At 40.3% G+C, this 8526-nt stretch overlaps 1 long non-coding RNA gene across 1 annotated transcript in view; it reads left to right on the forward strand.

The window, feature by feature from the left end:
- The window catches only part of LOC146696855 (uncharacterized), a 34965-nt gene extending 29799 nt beyond the window's left edge, over positions 1-5166 (forward strand). Inside the window, exons 3-4 of the long non-coding RNA XR_014923342.1 lie at positions 1613-1710; positions 4909-5166. This is a non-coding gene — a long non-coding RNA (uncharacterized LOC146696855). The remainder of the gene's footprint in view (positions 1-1612; positions 1711-4908) is intronic.
- The last annotated feature ends 3360 nt before the right edge of the window (positions 5167-8526 follow it).

Raw genomic sequence — 8526 nt, forward strand, 5'->3', positions numbered from 1 at the left:
TTAAAGCAAGTGCAATGTTGAATTATTGATAATGGCTAATGAAAAGGATCAGTTCAGGATGAACTACAGGCTTAACCACAGCCCTGAGGCTAACACACACACAAAGTACATGCATATACACCCATTCTCCAGGTGCAGCATTGATTTCAGCTTTTCTCCAACTGGAGTCAGATCGGTACCAATGTGTTTTTTTTCCCTGTTTATAGCTTACTCGTCATCATTCCATCATCTTTAAAGGCCCATAATGATCCATTCCAGTGAGGAGCAAAGGAGGCCACAGCAAAAAAAATAACTCCGGCTTTCTTCCAGGCCTCCGTGTTTGACAAGCAGAGAGCCTTTTTTAAGGTTGAGCCAGTTTTCAGGGAGAATAGGGACAGAATTCATTTTGGGGGAAGGGGTAGAGAATGGGGACTGAGGGTTTGGCGCCAGCCCCTCTGAAGCGCTCAGCATCCCCCCGCTTATGGGATGGCGGATGTGTCTGGGTGTATCCATGACAACCTCACTGCATGCAGGGATATACCACGGCAATATAGCCAAGGAAAGTTAAGAGAGTAGATGTGTGTGTGTGTGTGTACGTGTCGGTGCAGATCCATTCAGGTCCACATACTGTATCTCAGAGAAAGTATTCCCTCAGTTAGACCGGGAAGCTGCTGAAGTCTCAGTTTGCTGATAGACATATATCTTTAGCCTTTGACTCAGAAGCTAAACATAAATAGATGTGCTCTTTTGTAAGCCAGTTTTTTACTTTGACACAGTTGTAAGTGGTTCTTCTTGCTAATGGTTCAGCATTTCCTCCTATGTGCTGTGTGTTTTATGCTTTCGCAGATACAGACAGGTGCACCCTCATGTGCACTCAGGTCGCTGCCTAACAAACATTAAAACACAGACTAACACATTCTCAGACACAAAGTCACACAATCACTCTCATGAGTCTTGCATAGCTCAAGCTGTGTTATAATAATCCCATCTGGGATGGCCTGGATTCTCACTCAGAAAGTACCTCATAAAGTAGCACATATATGTGTTTCAGTGTGTGTGTGTGTGTGTGTGTGTGTGTGTGTGTGTGTGTGTGTGTGTGTGTGTGAGAGAGAGAGAGAGAGAGAGAGAGAGAGAGAGAGAGAGAGACAGCACAAGGGAGACAGTGCACAAGAGTGAGACAGAGGAAGATGCTTTCTGTGACATGGAATATATACTGCTTTATATTTTAAATTCACCTTTCTGTCCATACTCAAGCACAAATGCACACAAGCACACACTCACAGATGTAGAGTCAAACTCAGATCCTGCGGGAGTGTATTTTTAACCCCAACTGCCTGTGCTTTTGCTGAGGGGTTAAAGGGCCGAATGGAGAATCAAGTAAATAATTCACAATAGCTGAAACTCTTTCGATGTAACCTCAGAATGAACGGGGGAGGGATACCAAAGAGACTTAGTTATGTAGTGGCACAATATAGTCTTGCAAAATCCTGCTTTGACTTAACGGTAAAAAGAAACAAGTAGGTCAATAAGTGGAAAGGCCCCTCACCTTCTGATTAAGTCTAGTTACATGGAACAACTGTGAAATGTCTTCATATATACAGCGCTAAACAATATACATGTCCTGTTATTTCAGGTTTGATGGACCAGAAGTCCATCATGATCCACAAACATCTGGAATAATGACCGGAGTCTCGGACTAAGGACATGGAATACATTCTGCTGATCTCAGAGGTAACCGAACTCGCTCCATTGTTACATGGCCTGCTCTGTGCATCCTTTTTCTCAGAACATTTGATATGGAGGTGTCTGTAAGACACTTTTGAGTGACATTGCCTCTGTCAAATGGCTGATTGAAGGAGACACAGAGAGAAATGCTGTGCTAATGAAATCATCTGACCCACATCCTTTCGTGCTATCCATTTCTCCAAAGACACAGAAAGGGCATTTATACAGGTAAACCATGACTGGTCCCTGAAGTGAAAGAGGGGGTTTTTCAGAAGGAAGAGGAGCATCCATTATTTACTATACTGAGGTTGCTAGACACTTAAGAGATAATGCAGTGCTTCAAGCATACAAAACATAGAGCCTCCTTGGTGCTGGTGAGGCCATTGTTGTGTGTTTTGAACATGTCTGTTTCCATCCATACTGACAGATGAAAAAGAATGTGTCTCCCAAAGGTTCAGAAGCTTGGACAGAGATAGACAGAGAACGGAGGAGAGGCAGGCAATGGGATGGTGGAGAGATGTGTTTGTGTGTGTGTTACATCTCTGTGGATGTTCGTTTTTGTGTCTGTGCATCTGTATGTCTGTTTATTACCCCCAGTTTGTTTTTCGGTATCTGTTCATGCACTTATATGTTGAAAAACATATCCAGTCATAGACTGCATAATGCAAAATAAACAGTCTTATTTAGTGCATGTGCCTGTCTATACATACATCATGTTCCTGCTGACTTTGTATAAATATTCTCTTCCAGTTCTAATAGACTTCAGTCAGGTCTTATTCTCTATAGATTAGCAGCATCACTTTCTCCCTCCTGGAGACTGGAAGCATCTGACTGTTGTCTACTGGGAGTAGTTAGCAGAAGGAGACTAAGGCATAAAACTCCTCCTACAACTTGGGGCAACACCAGATACTACTTTCTGCCTTTGTCAATTTCCTGGGGGACACTTTGACATGAAATCCTTTTTATTTTTTTGTGGAAGAGGAGAGAGCACTCCCCAAAATTCCAGTGTTTTTCTGCATAAATGCGCATTGTGATGGAGAGCACGACAACTATACATGTTTACAGATCCGCTCAGGGAAATTCCAAGTCACCGAACAATATCCGTAAACTAAAATATAGATGTGTGCATGTGTGTGTATTTTATAACATAAATGATGAAAATAATGACAAGGGGACCTATTATGCTCATATTTCAATGCTTATGCTATTATGCTCATATTTGGAATCTACTAGTGTTTATGGCTAAAACATATTGGTTCAGTCCCTGAATTCAACCTCTGTATAATAAAAAAGAAAAAAAATGTTTTTAACTCCTCTCCCTTTAAGGCCAACCTCCTTTTAAATAAACTGTCTTCTGATTGGCTACTCCTCACAAGCAGAAAGCAGGCCAGGCTGCTGTGCTAACAGCCAAAGATGTTGGACTGAGGTGACCGCATTAAGGATGATATCATTGTCTTTGACATCACATAGATCCAAGACTGCAACAAAACTTGCACTTTCACTGTTTGAGACTTTGGCCATCAACCAGTATCATAAAGCTAAAAATGGGAAGATCATATTTCACAACTCTTGGGTCTGCTTTCTCAAAATGTCTCTCTCTGAATTTTACAGTCAATGAAATGTTACGACAACCAAGAAAACGAAGGCTAAAACTATTAAAAATGCCCTAGTTCGTAAAAGATGCAAAACTCTCTTTGGGACATTTGAAATAATAAAGTTATAAGAACATATTACAATATTTTACCCTTTAAGTATTCATCTTGAAGCACGAGTTTTCACAGTGTGCTTCATCTCAGTCTTTCTGTTTTTTCTTGAAATATTTTACACTTTGGTTGAAAGTTTTTGAAAGAGGCAAATACAGCGGATCATCCTTATAGGCATAAAACTGCAGTGTCAGCAGAGGACATCAGGAGGATGCATAGAAAGGCACATGTAGTTTTGACTGCGATCAGCTGCCACAAACAGACAGGCAGGCAGTGTTTGCCCTTGAGGAGTTGTGAACAGACAGGGTGGTGTGTTTGAGTTGTCTGAATCCACCTCCCTTCATCTTTTGGAGTCAGGCTGAGTTGGACTGCTGATGGCCCAGGGACCCCATGCCAGCCCTGAACTATTTTGTACTGTCAGCCAAACATCAGACAAACTTGTTCAAGGAAACATGTCTGGCCAAAACACTACATCCATAAATTCTTGTTTTCTCTGAAAAAAAACTTTGGGGAGTTACTGATTTATTGCAGATTGTAAAGGTGTAGTGCACTCTTACAGCTATTTCAAGTGGTCAGTTAAATCAGCAAACAGCAGTCACAGGTTCATAAAATGACATGCTTTGTTGTCTTTGTAGTCTGATGCAGCTGACGAGACACTCAGCCACCCTTACTGTCTCAAATGACCCCAGCTGTTCTGTACAGCCTATACATTTGTATTGGGCCCCTTAATACCTTCCATGCTTGTCAACGAGCTCTATGGTTTCGAGGAAATTTAATACCATAATGTCTTTTTGGAGGAAGGGAGTGTCGGGTATGGCAGGAGTAATGGAGGAAAGGCTGGAAATGCAGGTAACCCAGGTTAGGCTGAGGGTACAGGGATCCGGTAAGGCGTTCCCCAGACCTTAGAGTCTTCTAGGCTTCTCTATTAGAGAATAATAAGCAGCTGTAACCCTGAGACACTCCCAGGCCTGTGTCCTCAGCTACAAAAACCTCCACTGGGCTTCTTATCAGGTTCTAAGGATATCATGTAAGACAATACATGTGAGAAGTGCAGGGAGAACAATAGGAGGAAAGTGCAGTGTGATATGAGGGGGACTAATGTCAGCGGATATTGCTGAGGCCTTTGTCGCCTTCAAGTACACTGGGAACTCGCAGCTCACTGAGCTCCTTTCATTCAAGGCTCATGCTCTGGGATGTGACGAAACTCTACAACAAATGCCGTCCCTCACGCTTGATGGCAAACTGTAAACACGGAGGTTATGTGTTTGTTGTGTATGAAGCATAACTCACTCTTTCCCCAATCTTGGTGGAAAAATTGTGTTTACTGAAAGCTAAAGAGTATTTCCTAAACGTTGTGTGCTGTACATTTGTTTCCACGCAGCATCAATATTTTTCTTTAAAACTGTAATTAATAAACTCCTGTGATAAAATCTAACACTGCTGTAATGATAAACTCATATTTCTCTTCTATTTCTTTTTCTTTGTATTTCTCTTTTTTTAGGTAAATAAGTTATCCTGATTAAGAAGAACGGAGCCAAACTTTCAGCAATACAGAGTCTTACAACAGCCTGAAAATAGTACTTACTGTGCCTTTGTTCTGATGGGTATCATATTTTCTTTTCTTTTTTTTAATGGAAAAACACTTCTTAAAATAAGATGAAAATATTCTACACATTAAAACATGTATTTATTTCATGTCAGTGATTGAATTTAACAAGTATATTTTCTGACAGCTAAATAAAGACTTTTTCCCCCATAAGTGATGTTTTAAGTGTGAGTTATTTCTTCCTTTCTGTTCAGTGCTGTGGCACTCCAGGTAAAGAACAATGTGCTTGACATAATTGGGTCCTATGTGGTTATGAAAAGAGCATGCACACTGATAAAAGCTGGCAGTGTGATCAAAGCACTATGTGTCCTGATCAAATCACACACCTGACACAGTTGTAGTTTTCCCAGACAAACTTACGAAATGTAGAGGAAAGAAATTTCAGTCGGCGCCAAGAAGCCTTCCTCTTGAAAATCTCTGTCATTCAACACTGTGAACCATTTTGACACGCTGCTCCTTGTCTGTCAAATCAAGCGTAAGTGCATGTGCAATAATTAAGAATTACAATAATTATTATTTTTGTCTATATCTCCTTTTTGGGGGGGGGGGGGGGGGGGGGGGGGGATGTACAGTCTGACTTCTGTTTGTGCTGTCAAGGTGTCTATATAATTATATCCACACGCTAAATTACAAAGACAAATTAGGATCACGATATCTTACAAATTGTTCGGTATAGAAACAATTTGGTTTTATCTTTTATTACTCAGTTTTTATGTCCTTCCTGTTGCACAACTACCAGTATACAGCACACCAGGCTGCGAACCAATAACATCATAACACTTCATGAGGTAAGTAGAAAGCTAATGTTTGACACTGGAAAATGCAAACTGGACATGTAAAGGACACACACATACAGACAAACTCATACTGACGTCCTGCGTTTTCCCACAGTATCCAAACACCAGCGTCTGGTGAAGTACTTTTTAAAAATACCACTAAGTGTAAAAACCAACTTTATTTTTCATTTCTGTGCAGCTCTCTAGTCTATTAAGTTGTCATTTTAAGGGCTTTCCTTGCTTTCCAGTTAGCAACATCAATTTAAACTGCTGTAAACTGTAATTGATTAAGTGATGGCTCGAGCTCACTTGTAGCATTTGTGTAAAGAAAATAATATGACATAGAAACCTGCGTATATTCCTCGATTATTCTATTTTAGCGTTGTCTAGATCTTAACTAGTTTAATATTCGGTTTCATTTATAGTTTTAAGGGCCTCTAGTTAAAACACAGCACAGCACAAAACACCAAATTAACCACAATTCAATGTCAAAATATTCCAGTAGTCTTTCTTTCTTATAGAAAGAATAAAATTGAGTAAATTTGAGGCTTAAATGTTCTCCGCCTGAATACATGCCTCTATAACCCTCAAAGATATCAACTGTACAACAACTGCCAAACTAGCTTTCAAGTATCAGCAATATAACTGCAATGCACTGCAGTACAAAAGGATGTTACACCAAAAGATAGAAGTCACAAGCGTAATTCCACCTCTTTGGAAATGTTTTTGTTTCAGAAGAAGGAGCATATAAAAACTGTGGTATGTAAACTTTCCCTTGAAAAGCCACTGAATAAAATTCAGCTAACTCACAAGGGACATCACCCAGCAGGGGCCGTAAGTTAAACAACCTCAGAACAACATTAATTTTGTATATTTTTATCAAACAAGCCTAAAGGCCAGTGCAAAACCTTCTTTTTATAAAATAAATGATAAATGGCCTGTATTTATATAGCGCTTTACTAGTCCCTAAGGACCCCAAAGCGCTTTACATATCCAGTCATCCACCCATTCACGCACACATTCACACACTGGTGATGGCAAGCTACATTGTAGCCACAGCCACCCTGGGGCGCACTGACAGAGGCGAGGCTGCCGGACACTGGCGCCACCGGGCCCTCTGACCACCACCAGTAGGCAACGGGTGAAGTGTCTTGCCCAAGGACACAATGACCGAGACTGTCCAAGCCGGGGATCGAACCGGCAACCATCCGATTACAAGGCGAACTCCTCTTGAGCCACGATCGCCCATGCAAAATTTGGAGAGGAGCTTATTTAAATGAATCATGCAAACTTAATTTACAAAGATTTTCACAAGGAATCTACTGCAAAGTACATTGACTGCAATACTGAAAAAAAACCATCATATTTTGAGCCTGATTTGGGTCTGATATTTGCTGCCAGGAGTGGTAATTTTTGTCGAATGCCAAGGGAATATTTTAAGCACAAGATACTGACACAGGTGAATGGCTCAATGTCGTGAGTGCAGAGCTTTTTACTGACTCCCAATATTTGATTTGTCAAACTACAGAGATTACAGTGATTTAAGCAGGTCAAAGGTGTGTTTTTGATTAATGCCTGACTCTCACAATATGCACAATGAACTTTAATAAATACTTGCAACCCTGTATGGCAAAAACAAGAATAATACAAGCAATTATGCATAATCACTCAATCAAAATGCTTAAGGTAATTTTCTGTGTTACCCTACTCACCCTACAGGACAGCTGTCACACAAGATTTACCGGTGAAATAGTTTTCACCAAAGCACACTATTTAGTTTCTTAGAACTTTAAAGTTTGCCCTTACATCATAAGAAACTGCTCCCTCATCAGGTCTGTTCATTAGTGACACTAATTTAAAGTACTACTGTTGCCTTGTGTTGGTCACTATTACAAGGAACTGCCTGTGAAAGCCATCTTATCTTTTTAAGTCACTCAGTAGATTGTTCGCACACTTCCCACTGCCCAGTCTCACATTACTTTGATCTGCATAGTAACTCTGGTCCTTCATGGCTAAAAGGGAGGATCACTTAATAATTACTCTGCAATTAAATATTTATTTTTCACCCTGACTACTCATTATTTGCTGATTATGTATGTAATATGTGAGATAAATACATTCCATTTGGACCAAATCATTGTCTCTGTGATTCTGCACAGAATTGGGGGTCAATAAAATTAAGGCTTTTCTTATGAATTAGACTGATACATTTATTTTAATTGGTTCAATTCATTAATATGAATCTGGTGTCACTGAAAATCCAAAGTGCCACACTCTTCATTATTCCCTCTCCTTTTCTAATCACATTAATTTTCTCTGCTTCTCCCTACTTAACATTCATTGTCACTATTTTTCTCACACTTACCCCATTTTCATTTCCTTTACCAGCATCATTCTTCCCTTCTTTCCTTCACCCATCTTTCAGGCTCATCTGTCCTCACTTGTCCTCTCCCACACTAAACCATTCTTTTACCGCCCCTCTCATTCTTTTCCTCCCTCTCTCTCTCTTTTCCTCTCTCTCACTTCTATTTTTCTCCCTCTCAGATGTCAGATCACAGTCTAGTCTTCCGCTTGCCCTGTCATCACATTTTTCACACAGCCCCATCCCTTAATTGGGCCTGTATCATCATATCATATCATGTAGAATACCTGATCACAGCAAGAGATGAAAGATGGCCTCCAACTATCCCCACACAGACAGACTGACACACATAAAAACATACACATTACACACAGC

This window comes from Copadichromis virginalis, linkage group LG12, assembly GCF_057382275.1.
Source record: "Copadichromis virginalis isolate Kocher_CV1m ecotype Utaka linkage group LG12, C_Virginalis_male_GT1.1, whole genome shotgun sequence".
NCBI lineage: Eukaryota > Metazoa > Chordata > Actinopteri > Cichliformes > Cichlidae > Copadichromis > Copadichromis virginalis.